Source organism: Megascapheus bottae, chromosome 24 (genome assembly GCF_031878675.1).
Source record: "Megascapheus bottae isolate mThoBot1 chromosome 24, mThoBot2.hap1, whole genome shotgun sequence".
NCBI lineage: Eukaryota > Metazoa > Chordata > Mammalia > Rodentia > Geomyidae > Megascapheus > Megascapheus bottae.
In genome coordinates this window covers 7,916,468-7,933,067 of record NC_143532.1, presented here as the reverse complement: position 1 = coordinate 7,933,067, position 16,600 = coordinate 7,916,468, and positions in this window count along the sequence as shown.

Below are 16,600 nucleotides of genomic sequence, written 5' to 3'. Positions count from 1 at the left end.
GCTCGCCGCGCGCAGCCCGGAGTGTGCTCGGAGGCGGCCCGCCGCGCGCCTCTAAACATTCCCGGAGCCCTGGCGGGCGCCGCGGGCCGGCCGCCACCGCACCTGCTCATTTGCATGCCGCGCTCCCATTGGCCGCCCCGCGGGACGCTCTGAGGAGTCCCCTCCCCATTGGTCGGCAGGGAGGGTTGGGACCGCCCCGAGGGGGGCGTGGCAGGCACGGTGCGGCCCGCCAGGTGGCCCCGGGGCAGGTAAGCGGAGGGCGTGTCTGCCAGGTGTGTCCCCATCCCAGCTTGGAGAAAGATGTGAAGGGCTTTGCCTCAGGCGTAAGATTTTAAGGGGTCATTCTCTCGAGACTCAGAAGGCACGATGTATAATGTAAGATTAAAACATTTGAGGGCCGGGTGTGTAGCCTAGTGGTAGAGTGCTTGCATAGCATGTAGCCCTGGGCTGGATTCCTCCCTACCTCACCCACACAGAAAACGCCAGAAGTGGGTGCTTGGCTCCAGTGGTAGAGCTCTAGCCTTGAGAGAGCTCAAGGGCAGTGCCCAGGCCCTGAGTTCAAGTCCTACGAGTGGCAATAAACAAACTATTGAAAAGAATTTTAAAAATAAAGTTGCACGACATGAACATACTAAATGGAACTGAGTTGTACACTTACAATGGCCGAAATGGTAAATTTATACTATTCATATTTTAGCACAAATTTAAAATACGCAGAATGAAGGCTTACTTTTTTTTTTTTTTGCCAGTCCTGGGCCTTGAACTTAGGGCCTGAGCACTGTCCTTGGGCTTTCTCAAGACTAGAGCTCTACCACTTGAGCCACAGAACCATTTCTGGCTTTTTTCTATGTATGTGGTACCAAGGAATCGAACTCTGGTCTTTGTGCATGCTAGGCAAGCACTCTACCACTAGGCCAAACTCCCAGCCCTGAAGAATTATTTTTAAAAGTCAAATTGGCAAACCATGGATATGGGTCTAGGATTGGGACATGGACATCTGTGTGTGTGTTTAAAAATTGGAACCCAGGTTAGTATTTGTGAATCAGGGTTGTCCAAGTGCAAGATCATAATTTAATAAGCTTGAATTTTATCTAGTTCATTATGGATTTTTTTCATTAATTTTGAAATATCACAACACTGTGACAAATACTTTCTGGAAACTGAATGTTGTGACCAGTTCTAAAAGTTTTGCATCCAAAGCCAGTGTCTTTCTCTCTCCTTCTAATTTTGACCCCAGGGAGAAGAATTTGAGGGAAAACAGAGAGTGCTATATCCGTGATAGAAGAAGAAATAGGAACCTTGATGGATAAAAGCTGTGCTTACTACAGATTTATTTAGTACAGAGAAAACCCCCATCTAAGTTTACCCGCCCAGCCATGGAGGATCGAGCTTGAACTCATGACTGGTAATCAGTGATTGCTGTGGCTGAAGTTGCCAGTCTTTGTCCCTTTGGGATAAAGGTACGTTGAGGGTTATCTTTGTTTCTGCCCTGCAGAAAGCTTGGGTGTGATACCTCAGAGCCATCCTAATCTTAATTATTGAGTGTCCAAGGTCAGGAGAGCTGCCCTGACTGTCTCTGCCAGTCCTTCCCAGTCTCACCTCCAGGAACTAGGCAAAAGTTCCCTTGACTCTGTAGGGTTGCTATGGAATAACTTACCCTTTGGTCTTGGTTAATCATATGTATTGCTTTTCTCGAGCCACGGACACTGCTTGCACCTGTGGTTCGTGCCTGTAATCCTACTCAGGAGGTTAGATCTGAGGATCGCTGTTTGAAGCCAGCTTGGGCAGAAAAGTCTCTGTGAGACTCTTATTTCCAATAAGCTACTCAAAAAAGCCTGCAAGCAAGAAAGAGGGGCCAGGAGTTTTGCCTAGTGGTAGAGTGCTTGCCTAGCATGCACAAAAACCCAGGTTTGATTACTCCGTACCACATATACATAGAAAAAGCCAGAAATGGTGTTGTGGCTCAAGTGGTAGAGTTCTAGCCTTGAGAAAATTTAAGGACAGTGCTTAGGCCCTGAGTTCAAGACTGAGAAAGAAAGAGAGAGAGAGAGAGAGAGAGAGAGAGAGAGAGAGAGAGAGAGAGAGAGAGAGAGAGAGAGAGAGAGAGAGAGAGAGAGAAAGCGAGAAAGCGAGAAAGCGAGAAAGCGAGAAAGCAAGCAAGCTGGGAGTGACACTGTGGTAGAGTGCTGGCTTGACCACAAAGAGGCTCAGGGACAGTGCCCAAGCCCTTGAGTTCAAGCCTCAGGGCTGGCAAAAAATTCAATACATACTTAGGTCACCATTACCTCACATTTACACCTACACTATCGCAAATAAACATCTTGCATGCGTAAAAGAAGCCAAGCACACACTCAAGGCATCCCTCAGATATGGTGACCGTATGTCAAAAGCAGCACCATTTCAGCTTTTCACCATTATTTTAAGCACTCATTGTTTGAAGTTGAACAAACAATAACTGTTCTAGTCCAAATGGTAACAATCACATTTCTTGCCCTAGTATATAACTTGATCATGCAGATATATTGTATCAAGATGTGTAAATAATACTATAAATTACAATATTGTCTATAGATTATAAACAGCCATATATCCAGCATAAGGGGGCACTAGTAGTAAACTATGGTATATTCTGGCAGTGAAATACGACAAAAGCCAAGGAAGAAATGAGCATTTAACACAAGTATCTACAAATACCTACTCACAGATGACAGGATTGTTTGCACTGACAATCTCCTCCTCTTCCTCCTCCTGCTTCTCCTCCTCCTCTTCTTCCTCCTCCTCCTTCTTTTTGCCAGTCCTGGGCTTGAAATCAGGGCCTGGGCACTGTCCTTGGACTTTCTCAAGGTTAGAGCTCTATCACTTGAAACACAGCACCACTTCTGGCTTTTTTTTTTTCTTCTGTATATGAGGTATCGAGGAATTGAACCCAGGGCTTCATGCATGCCAGGCAGGCACTCTACCATTTAGGTCATATTCCCAGCCCTACACTGGGAATCTCAATTAAAAAAAAATTAGAATTATAAGTGAATTGAATAAATTCAAGGATCTAAGGTCAAAATTCAGTCAGTTGGATTCTAATTACTAGCATGAAACATTTGGAAAATTATTTTATAACTGTCTAAAAAATTCATAAGGAGGGGAAAGTGGGAGAAAAACATGAGAAGGGGTAACAATGTTCAAGAAGTAATGTACCCACTACCTGATGAATATAACTGTAACTCCTCTGTACATCACCCCAATAATAAAATACAATTTAAAATAAACCTCATATGATATGTGAGCATAAATGTGAAAAAACAAACAAACAAAAACAACCCTCAAAAACTAAGAAATGGGGCTGGGAGCATGGCCTAATAGTAGAGCGCTTGCCTAGCATGCATGAAGCCCTCTAGTCTTGACCCAAAAAACAGGTACAGTGTCCAGACTATGAGTTCAAGCCCTGTGGCTGACCATTAAATAAGTAATAATAAAAATGAAGGAAACAGGGATAGGGACATTGTTCAAGTGGTAAATGCCTACCTAGCAAGTACAAGGCCCTAAGTTCAATCTCTAGTACAGAAAAGAAGGAAGGGAGAGAGGGAGGGAAGTAAGGAGGGAAGGAGAGAAGAGAGGAAAGAGAGAAGAGGAGGGAAAGATTTGGGGCTGGGAATGTAGCTTAATGGTAGAGTGCTTGCCTAACAGGCATGAAGCCCTGGGTCAAATCCTCAGTACCACATAAACGGAAAAAGCTAGAAGTGGTGCTGTGGCTCCAGTGGTAGAGTACTAGCCTTGAACAAAAGAAGCTTAGAGACAGTGTGGTCAGGCTCTGAGTTCAAGGTCCAGGACTGGCAGGGAAAAAATGTCCACGTTTAACTAGATCTATAGTGTTAATCATTATTACAAAGAAGTTTTGCCAATCCGCTTGCCTGAACTAAAAGAAATCCAATTACTTTACATTTTTACCAATACATAGCAAGACAGTTCTTCTGGTAAATATGTAGTGATTGTTTATTTTGGTTTAATTTATATTTATTTGGAGTTTTGCCCATTTTGACATCCTCTTTTGTGAAGTGTTTTAAACTCACAGTTTAAAACAAACTAAAATGTATTTCAGATGGTCAGGTCATACATGCCTACAATCTCAGTTCTCAAGACTCCAGATGTGCTGATGTATAGATTTAATGCCATTATGTGTCAAGAGTTCAATACCTCTCATCTTTCTCTTAATTCTAAGTTTACACACAGTTCTACCAGATACTTACCCAAATTCTTCATTCTTCCTCACTTTTGAAAACCCTGTGTAAAAAACAGGAAGTCATGGCACTAAGCCTAGGATAAAAGCCTGCTGAGGTAGGGAACTGGTGTTTTGTTTTTAAAGATTTTATTAGGGGCTGGGAGTTTGAAGATCTTCCTGTCTTAGCCTCCCGAGGACTTTTTTTTTTTTTTTGCCAGTCCTGGGCTTGAGCTCAGGGCCTGAGCACTGTCCTTGGACTTTCTCAAGGCTAGAGCTCTACCACTTGAGCCTCAGCACCACTTCCGGCTTTTTTGTATGTATGTGGCGTACCAAGGAATCGAACCTGGGTCTTCGCGTGTGCTAGACAAGCACTTTAACCACTAGGCCAAACTCCCGGCCCATGTTTTTTTTTGTTTTGTTTTTATCCTGAGTCATCTTTTGCTCAAGGTATCCCTCTACCACTTGAGCCACAGCACCACTTCCAGCTTTTTTTCCTTTTTGCCAGGCCTGGGCTTGAGCTCACTGTCCTTGGGCTTTCTCAAGGCTAACAGTCTATCACTTGAGCCACAGCACCACTTCCAGTCTTTTCTGTGTATGTGGTACCAGGGAATCGAACCCAGAGCTTCATGCATGCTAGGCAAGCACTCTACCACACTCTCCTGGTCCTTTTTCTTTCTTTCTTTCTTCTTCTTTTTTGAGTTTGTTGGAAATAGGCGTATCATAGACTTTCCCACTCACACTGGCTTTGAACCTGGGTCTTCAGCACTCTACCACTAGGCCAAACTCCCGGCCCAGGAACTGAGTTTTCTTTTCCTAAATGCTTATTTCAGTAACAACTGAATTACTTAAAAAACAGTATTGCATGTTTAAATAATAATGGAATGGCTGAATTCATGCCTGTGATTATCATGCTTAGCAATCAAAATAGAAAGGCCTGTGACATAGCACAGAAAAGCAGGCAGAGAGCATTTAAATTTGGGACACATTCTGAAAAGTCATCACTGTTAGGGGATCCTCTGAGGCAGCCAGTGACAGCGCAGGACATAGCTAACGGACATGAGCTCCTGCTGGGGACCCAGGTGCAGTGCCAACTTTCACCACGAGATGGCAGTCACAGGAGCCGAGAAGCAGTGAGGCCTCGCAGCCTGGCACTGACTGGAACATGAATGTCCTTCCTATCCCCCAGGCAGGCAGGAGTGGTGCCCAATCTAGACAGTCTCAGTTTGCTCCAATCCAAATCCCATAGCCTTGTGAGCCAGTAAAAATGAAAACAATCCCTACTGGGGATTGTGCTTTGCTCAGCTAGCACTCTCCCACTTGAGTCACACCCTTATTCTTGTTCTTTTGCTAGTAGTTTTGGAGATACAAGTGACTTTTCTACATCACTCCACTGACTGTCAGATGAGATGAAAATAAACCACCGTGTTAGTACCAAGAGACACTGAAGGCATTTTCATCTCATCTGACAGTCAGTGGAGTGATGTAGAAAAGTCACTTGTATTTTCTAGATCTTCTCATTCATTTGGAAACAAACAAGCAAGTATCCTTAAAAGTGCGTAAAAAGAAAGATTTAAAATAATTTTCCTCATACAAGTTCAGAAAACTGATGTCTCAGAACCTAAGGTTAAGAATCCCCTTGTGAAAACTGAAGTAAGATGGAAGAAGTTTAAACCATGTACGCTAAACTTTTCCTGTCTACTTACTATTCAGTCCAGTCTCTACACTTCTTCCTGAAAGCTGGCTGTGGACACGCTATGGACAGACTGTGGAAGCCTAATGCATTAGCTATGCCAGTCACTTTGGTTCTAGACATGGAGACACAGCAGGGATATGAACTCAAAATCTCACAACTTAGGCAAACCCACTCTGTTCACATCTTCGTCCACTTTTTCATGTGAGCCTAGAGGACAACTGAGAGGGCCGTGGTAAGGGAGTCTTCCCCAAAGAGGTTAGGACTTAGGTTTTTTTGGTTGCTTTGGCAGTGCTACAGATCAAACTTGGGCCCTTGTGTATGCTAGGCAAGCACTCTAGTTCTAGGCTATCCCTCTAACCCTGGAATTTAATGTTGGACAGGTTCATTTGTGATGTTTACTGGGGTACTAAGCAATCTCTGGCCAAGAGGTTCTGTGCCTGTCTCCTTCTCCCCTGTTCCCTGGCCCACATAGGCCTGTTGAGTATGCAATTGGGAAGAGAGGAAAAAGGAGGCTACAATCCAGCCATGGTGGATTTTCTGGTCTGAACTGGAAAATCTCTTATGCTAAGCAAGAACCCAGCTCCAAAGAGCTACCCTCTTCCAGCATCATCTTCCTATGCCAAGAAGCAGCTCAAGGACTCTACCACTTGAGCCTCAGCACCACTTCCGGCTTTTTTCTAGGTATGTGGTACTGAGCAATCAAACCCAGGTCTTCGTGCATGCTAGTCAAACACTCTACCACTAGGCCAAACTCCCAGCCCAACGTATTGGCTTTTAAATGCAGAAACTAATAATGTTTAATAAAATATTTTATTATGGTGAAAAAAATTGAAGCTAGGCACAGAAGAGCATGAAGCACAGAGTCTTGAACTAAAAGTTGTTTCACCGTCACTTCTGAAACCTCAGGAGAATGTGAGAAAGGAGAGGTTGAACCTAAATGAACAGAGCCCTGAAATGTCAGACACAATCCCACCATCCCAATAGTAAGTGCACATATTCGTCTGATGAACATTCTGTTGAGGTATTAGACCTTGCTGCATGATCTCGAAATCTGAGTCAATCCTGGTGCTGGTGGTGCACGCCTGGAATCCTGACTACTCTGGAGGCTGAGTTCTGAGGATCATGGCTCATGGATCAGCCCTGGAAAAGTCCCCGTGAGACTCTTATCTTCAGTTAACCACTCAAAAAACTGGAAGGGAAGCTGTGGATCAAAGGAGTACAGTGCTAGTCTCAAGCAAAATTGCACAGAGACAGTGCCCAGGTCCTGAGTTCAAGCCCCATGATTGACAAAAAACAAAATTGGAGTCAAGCACTCTGCTCTGACAAAATGCCTGAAGAGACACTGAAAGAGTTGATGTGGGAAGAAACTGTTTGAATGAAATTGTGGTAAGAAACCAAGGACAACTGTCACTGGGTAGAAAGTCATGTAGTGGTATTGCCACCATGAACAAAGGGAGGGCCAGCGCTTCTCACATGGGCTAACCACTGTGATAGTGTGGCTATAAATCACTGGCGATGACACGTGGTGGCACGGATGTCCATAAATGAGGACAAGACAAACTTCTGTCCTAGCAATGGCTGGGGTTGCAGGCATGCTGCCTTGGTGTGTGTGTGGGGGGGGATGCAAAATGGGTTTGGAGGTCTTCCAGGTTCCAGGGGACCTGCTAGGAGACTTGGCTGAGAAAATCATCCACAACAATCCTTCCAAGGCTCCCTAAAAACCTATGTAAGATTCTCTCTTCCAGCCACTCATGTCCATATTCATCCTCTCCACTTTCTGCTTATGATTTTTGGCTCCAATCTATTCTATGCTCCTCCAGAAACTATCTATTGAAACTACCATTGAGCTCCCCCGACCCCCTGCAAGAAGTCTAGAGATATTTAGTAAGAGTTATCAACCAGGGTCCACGTTAGACAGAAAAAATAAAAAAGCAAAACAAAACAAGCACAGTAGTGATTTTAACAGAGAGAAGTTATGATAGGGAATTGAACAGGTGAAACACAACTATTTGCACCGAGGGCTGGTGGTTCATGACTGTAATCCTAACTACTCATTAAGCTAAGGTCTGAGGAACATAGTTCAAAGACAGCTCCAGCAGAAGAGTCCTCGAGACTCATCTCCAGTTAACCACCAAAAAGCCCGAAGTGGATCTGTGGCTCAAGTGGTAGAGGACCAGCCTTATGAGAATGAATGAATTAATTAATGCTTTCACTGAGTACTCTTTGGCCCAATTACAGAAAATAAGGGTGGAATTTGTTCATCATTCTTACCTGTCAAGGGTACAACTGGACACGGCAAACTTCCTCATGTTTAACTCCTAAACGGTGCCTTTCTGACTGGCAGGGACACAAGGATGGCTTTGTGTCCACATAGAAATGAGGAGAGTCTCATCTGAGCTTACCCGAAGGAGGTGATGGGAGGATTGGTTGGTATCTCTTCTTTACCTCGGTAATCAGCTTCTCATCATCTCAGGTTCCAGTACCATCTCTGACTACTCTCTGGACCCAGTGGGGACCCTTCATGACGTTCGTAGGGAGAAGTCTCGAGTACCTGGGGCATGAGCCTGGCTATATACTCTTTTTTTAAATTTTTATTTTTTCCGGTCATGGGACTTGAACTCTGGGCCTGGGTGCTGCCCCTGAGCTCTTCAGCTCAAGACTACCACTCTACCCCTTGAGCCACCACTTCTGATGCCATGTGCAGTGGCTCATGCTTGTAATTCTAGCTACTCAGAAGACTGAGATCTGAGGATCAAGGTTCAAAAAAGGACCTGAGACTCTTATCTCCAATTAACCTCTAGAAAATGGGAAGTGGGGCTTGAGTCAAGGGTAGAGCGGTAGCCTTGAGCTGAAGAGCTCAGGGACAGTGCCGAGGCCCAGGTCAAGCCCCATGACCCACCAAAACATAAACAAACAAAAACCCACTTGTTTTTCTGGTGGTTAATTGGAGATAAGAGTCTCATGTTCTTTAGGCCCCCTCCCCCCTCCCCCCCCCCCCGCCCCCCGGCTGGCTTTGAACCTTGATCCTCAGATTTAAGTCTCCTGAGTAGCTAGGATTACAGGTGTAAGCCACTGTGCCCGGCTTATATAACCTTTGTGTGTGTGTGTGTGTGTGTGTGTGTGTGTGTGTAGGGGGTCATGGGGCTTGAACTCGGCATGAGCACTGTCCCTGAGCTCTTCAGCTCAAGGCTACAGCCCTACCCTCGAGCCAAGACCCACTTCCCATTTTCTAGAGCTTAATTGGAGAGATAAGAGTGCCAGGTCCTTTTGTGTCCAGGGTGGCTTTGAACCTTGATCCTCAGATCTCAGCCTCCTGAGTAGCTAGGATTACAGGTGTGAGCCACTGTGCCTGGCTGATAGAACCCTTTTTAAAAAGCTACTACATAGAAATTTTGTCTAGAGGGCCTGGAGTTTGGCCTAATGGTTAAAGTGCTTGCCTAGCATGCACGAAGACCCGGGTTCGATTCCATGGTACCACATACATAGAAAAAAGCCGGAAGTGGTGCTAAGGCTCAAGTGGTAGAGCTCTAGCCTTGAGAAAGTCCAAGGACAGTGCTCAAGCCCTGAGCTCAAGCCCAGGACCGGCAAAAAAAAAAAAGAAATTTTGTCTAGAATATTGTGTATAATTAGATGAGAACTTTTCCTTTTTTATATTTAGACATTTCTAGAATACATGTTCACTTCAAATGTAAGAGAAAAATCCACATAATGCTAAATTTAATTTGTGTGTGCGTGGGGCGGGGTACTGGGGCTTAAACTCAGGGCCTGAGCTCTTGCTAAGCTTTTTCACTCATGGCTCTGATGATTCTGAAATCCACAGACAAGAATGAGCTAAATAAACTAAGGGACTGTTGTAATACCTTGGAAATGTGCTAATACTAGATATTAAAGGTTACTTTAAACAATACCTATGCCTGAAAGCCAAAGGCTCATTGTAACATGTCAGTGGAGTTCAGTATTATAAATAACTGTACGATGACCATAAAGACATGAGTTCAAGGCACACAACTATCACAATAAACTTGTTGCATCATAACACTTTTGTAAATGAAGTCACTCTTTCTCCCACATTCTCTTAGCTATAGATATGAAGAAATGGATTAAAAGGCAAAAAGATAAAGAGCAAATGAGATAGCCAAACTAAAAAGCATACCCAACCAGAGCAGCCAAATACAACATTGTCTCCTCCTGACCTATTAGCCTGAAGGGAACAGTCCTGGACTCTTTTTTTTTTTTTTGCAGTCCTGGGCTTGAGCTCAGGGCCTGCGCACTGTCCTTGGACTTTCTCAAGGCTAGAGCTCTACCACTTGAGCCTCAGCACCACTTCCGGCTTTTTTCTATGTATGTGGTACCGAGGAATGGAACCCTGGTCTTCGTGCATGCTAGGCAAGCACTCTGTCACTAGGCCAAACTCCCGGCCCAGTCCTGGATTTCTAAAACCTAGTAGTAATGGGCAATGCTTTTTTTTTTTTTTTTGCCAGTCCTGGGGCTTGAACTCAGGGTCTGGGCACTGTCCTTGGATACTTTTTGCTCAAGGCTAATGCTCTGCCACTTGAGCCACAGCACCACTTCTGACTTTTTCTGTGTATGTGGTACCAAGGAATCATGCACTCTAGGTGAGCACTCTACCACTAGGCTACGCTCCCAGCCCTGAGGCTGGTTTTGTTTTTGTGTTGTCCCCAATTTCCTTTATTGTTGAAGTGATAAACAGTGAGTTTACCTCTACATCCATGGGATAATATATACATTCTCTCCCACTTCCTCCCTCCATCTCCACTCATGAGCTGCACAGTTCATCAATGATCAGTGCATTCCACTGCTGTAGTTTCTCATCCTTTTTCCTCTGATTCTGTGCCCTCCCCCCACCTAGATGTGCAAGTGAGTACACTGCATAGAGAGTACAGAGTCATCAGAAAAAAAGAAAACCAATTAAGAAAAAAAACCATCGTCTCCATATCTTTGGAATTTCAGTATGTATGTATGTGTGTGTGCATACATATATGTATATATATATACATGAAGAGGCACTTGGGTATTATGCCTTTGTGATCCTCTCCTAAGACTATCCTTTTTTGGTCTCACTGTATGTGAGAATCTAGACTTCTGTGTAATTTATCATATCTCAGTGCATTTTAGATCTAACTTTTGTATATCAGAGAAATGAGCCATTTGTGTCTCTGATCTTGGCTTACCTCATTAAATATGATTTGTTCTAGTTCCATCCATTTCCCACCAAATGACCTTATGTTGTTCTAATGGATGAGCAGGTGTCCTTATCATATCTTGGCTTATGTCGCTCAGGGTAGATGCCAAGCAATAGTATGGCTGGGTTGTAGGCAAGGTCTATGTTAAATTTTTTGAGAAACTTCCAGACTGCCTTCCAGAGTGGTTGTACTAGTTTACATTCCCTTTTTCCACACCTCCCAGCCCCTGCCAACGTTTGTTGCTGCTAGAACTGAAAATGCTGGCCAATGTGACCGATGAAAGATGGTACGTCAGGCTTGTTTGATTTGCATTTGGGAAACTATTTTGAAGACTGCCTAAAGCCTTTTGTTGTTTTTGTTCTAGAATCTCATCCAATAACCCACATTGTCTTTAGCTGGTGTCTTCAGATTTTTTTTTCTTCTCTCAGTACTATGGCTTGAAATCAGGGCCTATTACTTTCTTTGTGTTTTACCACTTGAATTGTGCTACCAACCATTTATTTTTCAGATGAGGTTTCATGCTTTTTAGCAAGGTCAACTTTGGACTATGGTCCTTTACCTCTACATTTTGTGTGACTTGAATTGTAGACATGAACCACCATATACAGCTTTTTTTTTAAAAAAATAATATTTGCCTGCTGGCCTCAAACTATGATCCTCACTTCTTGGCCTTTGACTCCTCTTGAATGTAATCATTTTTATGGCTTACTATGGTTTTGGTAACCTGATGGTTTTGGCGTGGCATTTTATAGAATGTCCTGTGATACTTTTCACATGCTTTCTCCTCATGATTAAATTGGGGTTATGAATTTAGGAGTACCCAGTTAAGTGCTCTCTTCTTCACTTTATACTAACTGTCCTATCTTACTAGCATCATGACTTATTGTGGGTTTTCAATAAATAAGTTTGTAAACTGGGTTGACATACACAACGATATAGGCTATGAGTCAAGCCGTTCTACTTTCTTTCTTTTTTTTTTTTTTTTTTTGCCAGTCCTGGGCTTGAGCTCAGGGCCTGAGCACTGTCCTTGTACTTTCTCAAGGTTAGAGCTCTACCACTTGAGCCTCAGCACCACTTCCGGCTTTTTTCTATGTATGTGGTACCAAGGAATCGAACCCGGGTCTTCATGCATGCTAGGCAAGCACTTTAACCACTAGGCCAAACTCCCGGCCCCTAGCCGTTCTACTTTCTAAAGTTGTGGTAGACTATTAGAGGCATCATAAAGAGTAAATCTTTCCAAATAACCCTGCCAAGAGAGCAGAAAGAACTCCAGACTACAGAATAAAGAATTTCGAGCATAGTGGAAATGCATTCTTCAAACTCTATTTGTATAAGTACAACATACACTTTGCAGAGGAGTAAGCCAAGATGCAATGGCGTGAGGTGCAGCCACATGATCCAAACTCAGCCATCTACACCAGCGCCGGATTTTGTCCTAACCTACACTTGCTGACTACGAGTGAAGCTGGGATCTCACTGAGGTTTACTGGCCACTGAATTTCTTCTCAAGACCTCAGTTTCTGTGCCAACCAGAAGATATGAAGCACAGATTCAGAGTAAAATACGTTTTCAGAGTATGAGCTGACACAAACCAGTGCCCAGAGCGAAGGCTGGGGCTCACTGCTGCTCTCGGTGGCCGGGAACACCTCGAATTATACAAAAGTCTTCTCCTATCTGTGATTGTGCTTTCCAAGACTGCAGTCCATGATACCAGAAATAATAAGCATTATGGCTTAGATGCGAAGTATCCCTCAAATGCTTATGTGTTTTAACAAGATTTCAGGCTCAGTCCTAAATCAATGTTCAGAGACCGGGCTTTTAGAATCTTGAAGATGACAAGGGCTCTGATTGCACAAATAGATTAACCCATCAATGGGTTCCTCATCCGATAACGTTATTGGAAGGCGGTGGAAACTAGGAGATGGGGGTCAAATAGCTCACCGAGGGTATGCCCTGGAAGGATATATGGCTGTATCTCCTCCTCTTTTTTTTTTCTTTTCCTTTTCTCCCCTCCCTTCTTTTCTTACCTCTTCCCCTCCTCCCTTTTCCTTCTCTCCATCCTGCTCTTCCTCCTCTCTCCCTTTCCCACTTCTCCTTGCTCCCATGTAAGCACCATTGTTTCTCCACATGCTACTCAGAGAGATTGGCTGAACTCTGTGAAACCATGAGCCAAATCTTTCTTCCTTAGTCGTTCAACTTAGGTATTTCATCACAGTCACTGAAGACTGATGAACAAAGTAAGTTTTTAAATTGCATACCATTCTGAATAATTAAAAGTTTCATCCGATCCTGATTCGTTCAGCCAGGAATTGAGCCATCCTTTCGTCTAGTGCATCCACGCTATATTTGCTACCAACTTGCTAAGTCACTTTGTAGCCTTCTCAGATATCAGATGGCTATCAAAGTATCATAGGCCTGGGATCAAGTTAGCCTATATGTGTATGTATGCACATGCATGTGTATGCTTGTATGTGTATGTGCATGTTGGTACCAAAGCATGAACTCTGGGCCTCATATACTTAGTTGACTTTTATGGATCCTCTACCACTTAAACCATGCCTTTAGTCTGATTTTTTTCTGGTTAATTGGAGACAAATTATTTCAGATCTTTCCTGCTCAGGCGCTTCAAACTGTGATTCTAACATCTCAGTCTCTTGAGTAGCTAATGGCTCATACCTATAATCCTAGCCACTCAGGAGGCTGAAAGCGGAGAATCAAGGTCTGAAGCCAGGCCAGGCAGAAAAGTCTTTGAGATTCTTTTTTTTTTTTTTTTTTTTTTTTTTTTTTTGGCAATCCTGGGGCTTGAACTCAGGGCCTGGGCACTGTCCTTAGACATTTTTTGCCCAAGGCTATAACCCTGCCACTTGAGCAACAGTGTCACTTCTGGCTTTTTCCATGTATGTGGTACCAAGGAATCGAACCCAGGGCTTCATGCATGCTAGGCGACCACTCTACCACTAGGCCAAACTCCCAGCCTATATTCCTATTTTTGTATTTGCTTATAGACTCAGTGTTGGTAGATACCTGTCAACAATTTCATGACCGCTTCATGGCTAGCCTTCTAGATCTGATTTGATCATACCTATATTTCTATTGACATACAACTATGCTTTGATCATGCTTTTCACTTTTTTTTTTTTTTTTGCTAGTCTTGGGCCTTGAGCTCAGGGCCTGGGCGCTGTCCCTGGACTTTCTCAAGGCTAGAGTGCTACCACTTGAGCCAGGACATCACTTCTATTTTTTTTTTCTATATATGTGGTACCGAGGACTCGAACCCCGGTTTTTATGCATGCTAGGCAAGCTAGGTCAGGCTTTTCTTTTCTTTTTTTTTTTTTGCCAGTCCTGGGCTTGAGCTCAGGGCCTGAGCACTGTCCTTGGACTTTCTCAAGGCGAGAGCTCTACCAGTTGAGCCTCAGCACCACTCCCAGCTTTTTTCTATGTATGTGGTACCGAGGAATCGATCCCGGGTCTTCGTGCATGCTAGGCAAGCACTCTACCACTAGGCCAAACTCCCAGCCCGGCTTTTCATTTTTTTGGGCGGGGGTTGGGGGCGGGTAAGTCATGGGGATTGAACTCTCGGCCTGGACGCTGTCCCTGAGCTCTTCAGCTCAAGGCTACCGCCCTACCCCTTGAACCATAGTGCCACTTCCAGTTTTCTGGTGGTTAACTGGATATGAGTCTCATGGACTTTAGTACCTGTGCTGGCTTTGAACCACGATCCTCAGATCTCAGCCTCCTGAGTAGCTAGGATTACAGGCGTGAGCAACCATGCCCAGCTCATGCTTTTCATTTTAAAATGCAATGTAAAATTAATGTGAAGATCTTCAATTCAAGGACACACATGTGAGACGTGTTCATGTGCAGATGAGATCAAGGATTTTCATTAGTTTTTCTTTTGGATACTGTTTAATCCCTGCATCAACAAATTTAGTGTGAATTTTAGGTAAATAGGTTTCATTTCTCAACTAGAGAAACCAGTAAAGGGGAATCTGAATTCATCTTTATCTTCAACTTGGTAACAGACTGAAGACGAACTGATATTGCTCAGTCTCTGCTACCACCTAATGTTAATAATTTCTTGGAAGCTTGGCACTGATGGCTCACGCCTGTAATCCTAGCTACTCAGGAGGCTGAGATCTGAGGACTGCCGTTCAAAGGGACCCAGGACTGGTCAAAAAAACAAAGAAAGAAAGAAAGAAAGAAAGAAAGAAAGAAAGAAAGAAAGAAAGAAAGAAAGAAAGAAAGAAAGAAAGAAAGAAAGGAAGGAAGGAAGGAAGGAAGGAAGGAAGAAAGAAAGGAAGGAAGAAAGAAAAAAACAACAAAGACGGACTCTCTAGGCTTACAGGTAAAGCCCAAACTCCCTGGCACTATGTTCAGGCTTCCTATTCTCTGGCTCCTGAACATTTATCAGTTCCAGCTTAGGTACCACAGATAAACAGCCATTCACCACTCCTGTGTACATGTTCTTCTGTACTTGGCAAAGCTGTTTCTGTGCCCTCCCCGTTTTCCCACAGAAAGCACTCACCCTTCAGCTCAGACACCACCTCCTCTCTGGAGTCACATACAACATGTCTATAAATAAGGCAATTTCCAGCTCTTAGATCTGCCTCCTTCAGGTCTATCCATACACTTGTATGGTTTATCGTTATCCCCGTACCCATCTTACATTAAATACTTGAATAAAGCAAGGCCTTCGAAGCCTCAGGGAAACCATCAACGATACTGACAATATGCTAGAATAACAATACAGCATTTACTTCAGATTCTGTGTAAGGATATTAGATTCTAAAACATGGAATAAAAGGGGTGTTTTATTTCGTGAAATGTATCCTGTGAGTGTGCATTTAAAAACATTCTATTGCTACTTCTACCTCGGAAGGTGGTATGAAAGGAGCTATAGAGTAGGAGGTATGATTCTTTTTTGCCAGTCCTGGGGCTTGAACTCATGGCCTAGGCACTGTCCTTGAGCTTTCTCAAGGATGATACTTTACCACTTGAGCCACTGGACCACTTTTGGCTTTTTCTGTGTATATCGTACTGAGGAATCAAACCCAGGGCTTCAAATATGTTAGCAAGCATTCTACCAATAGGCCACACTCCTAGCCCAGGAGGCATGATTTATAATCCTTTATATTTTCTTCTCCTTCTTCTTTCTTTTAACTGTTTCTACACCTAAAAAACTTTACTCCTGGCCAGGAGTTTGGCCTAGTGGTTAAAGTGCTTGCCTAGCATGCATGAAGACCCGGGTTCGATTCCTTGGTACCACATACATAGAAAAAAAAAAAAAAGCCAGAAGTGGTGCTGAGGCTCAAGTGGTAGAGCTCTAGCCTTGAGAAAGTCCAAGGACAGTGCTCAGGCCCTAAGCTCAAGCCCAGGACTGACAAAAAAAACAAAAACAAAAACAAACCTTACTCCTAAAACAGTGATACTGTTGTTTAGATTGGTCCCCTAACCTTTCTGCCCAGGGGTTGCTATCAGATCTGTCTTCTG